Source organism: Habropoda laboriosa, unplaced genomic scaffold, assembly GCF_001263275.1.
Source record: "Habropoda laboriosa isolate 0110345459 unplaced genomic scaffold, ASM126327v1 scaffold204, whole genome shotgun sequence".
NCBI classification, from domain to species: Eukaryota; Metazoa; Arthropoda; class Insecta; order Hymenoptera; family Apidae; genus Habropoda; species Habropoda laboriosa.
In genome coordinates this window covers 872,014-874,610 of record NW_017100385.1, presented here as the reverse complement: position 1 = coordinate 874,610, position 2,597 = coordinate 872,014, and the positions used below count along the sequence as shown (strand labels likewise).

At 31.7% G+C, this 2,597-nt stretch overlaps 1 protein-coding gene across 4 annotated transcripts in view; it reads left to right on the top strand.

The window, feature by feature from the left end:
• Positions 1-2,597, top strand: part of LOC108575021 (synaptotagmin 1) — a 51,027-nt gene that overhangs the window by 40,397 nt on the left and 8,033 nt on the right. The window lies entirely within an intron of this gene.

Here is a 2,597-nt window from a genome sequence, read left to right as displayed (position 1 = left end):
ATAGTACATAAATTTTTCAAGTCTCTCTGATTGCGAAGTGAAGACATGTCACGAAATAAAAGTTCGATAGTATCAAATGTGGAATACTTTGAAAATTAAAGAATTACGATTAGATCACTATATTCTATTTCTTTTATACTATTATAACACGTATCACTTTAATAATTTAAACCAAAATAGCTTTCTAAATTGAACAATAAAAAACGTTTCCACGAAAATAGGAAAACCAACTGGGACACTGAAATGGTCGCTTTAAAAATCGTTTTATCTACTATACTCTAATACAACATCTTTACTTTTCATTTTTCTCAAAATCTATCGTTACAGTGTGTATTTCAGTAGACGTAGAAACAGGTCAATTATTGGCAGCTCTTGTATAACAAAATGAAATAAAACACTGGATAAAAGAGGTTAGATACGTTGGATGAGTTTGGAGACTGAATAAGAGGGAGGGAGGCTTAATGGAAGACAAATAGAAACGTGAAAGACGATTCAGAACGATTACAGCGGCAAGGACAGATTCGAATATAGTCTGTCTCAAGTTAATTGGCTGCTCAAGGCCACTTGTTCGAACGATGTCACGAGAGATCGTATCTTTTACGATTTCTCTGCATGTTTCGACTGTTGTTTTCGTACATGCCTTAATATAGAACAATGAATATGTATGCGGTAAGTATGGAGCCCAACTACAGAGAAATACAAATGCTTCCGTATTTCCAACCGCAGACAATAGTCGACTGAACAAACACTCGTAGTTAAACACGAGGTTATTAGGACCTGATTAAGTTACGAATTGTACGGGGTAAATTTCTCAATTCAGCCGTGGAATTGTCTTCTTAAGAAGAATATTTTCTCTTCAAAAATAAACGAACTATTAAATTTTCTGATTAATTTAATTGAGTAATTAAATAAGTGACAAGTTACGTTCGAAGATAAGTTTAAAAGTAAAAAATTCTTTTCAACAAGTGTGGGATATTTTTCAAACTGTTACTTCTATTTTGTAATATTAAAAATATTGTTAATTTACTTTTAAACGAGAAATTAATGAAAATACTGTAATAGTTATCGTTAATTTTATTTTTTCCTCTGTATCTATCAAAAATTGTTGAAAATGTATGTAACTGAATTGCATTTATATTGCAATGTTAATATACTTCAACTATAAATGATCGATTAAAAATTTTCTGCAAATAGAGAAATTCTAATTCTAATTTCCTTCGTTCTGAAAATTTTCTATTATCTCAGACCTTTGAAACTTTGTCTCTTCGTTATCTATTTGGACATTTTCACCTAGGAAGTGTTACAAGACATTTCAGCAGAAAGTTATTCGACGAAAATTCGTTAGCTACGTTAAAAAATCTTTAATAATAAAATTATTTAACTATGCACCGGACAAATATTTGTCGTAATCAATAGTCGACAGATTTTTCGCATTTGCTAATTAAAAATCACCTCTACGCGCTCGAGTCCCCCTGAGAGAGTCAGGAAAGTAGAGACCGGAAGTGTCGAGGGGTTCTTTAACACACGCGATCGTTGAAATCCCAACTTATGAATGAGAATGCAACTGTTCGGTGCAACAGTAATTAATATTCATAAAATTCGTTATGAAAATAAAGATTGAAAAATAAATGATCATTATTTATTTTCAGCCTCGTGGCTGTGAAAAGGACTTGATTTACAATATATTACTTCCTTATCCATTCACCCTCCATTTTGTCTTGTCACTCACGCTAAAAGTATCCAAGTATGTATTAAAAAATAAAGTATAAATAACACTAATAGCGAGTACATTTAATTAACAGTTTCTTCCACTTTAGACGTAAAGAATCTATTACTAGATACTATTATTAATTATAACATTTGAAATTAAATTTTCTTTCCTTACACTGTTTTCTTCCATTAATACTAATTATTATATTCTGCTACTCTGACAATCACACTTTATTAAAATAAATTACCATTGAATATATTTTACAAATTTTACAATTGTAAAATAAATTTATCACTGCTGTACACGTATTTTACAATCAAATTTACCCAAGATCCCCGGAAATAAAAGACGAGATAACCAACGATTCGTAAAAATCGAATAAAAATCATCGCAATACAAAGTTCCAATTTTATAACTAAAACTTCACACATCAGTCTCTCGAAGTAGGACGATAACAACGGAAGAAAAATTTGTCTCAGTCTACTACCTGTTCGAGAGAAATTTTTTATTCATAAGCGAGAAAAATTTATGAACCGATATTTCAAAGAAAATTGCTTCTGCTTTTTTTCAATTCCACTCGTTTATGCCCTTGCGTTTAGAGCCACTAGATCGTTATACACGATTTTTCACACGAGAAACGAAATAAACACGCTCCGATATCCAACGATGTGTTCGTGTCGTAACGCGACTTTATAAACCGCATGTGCACGATACGCATGCGAACTTAATCTATAGACGCGGAAATACAGTGTTGATTGTAAAATCTCGCAGTGCTCGTAGAAACGCCGAAACTGTGAGTGTTGTTTCTAATGGTGTTAAAACTGTGCTTCGATTCTCCTCGATAACCATAAAGCTTCACCGTTTAAAATATATATATATATATATA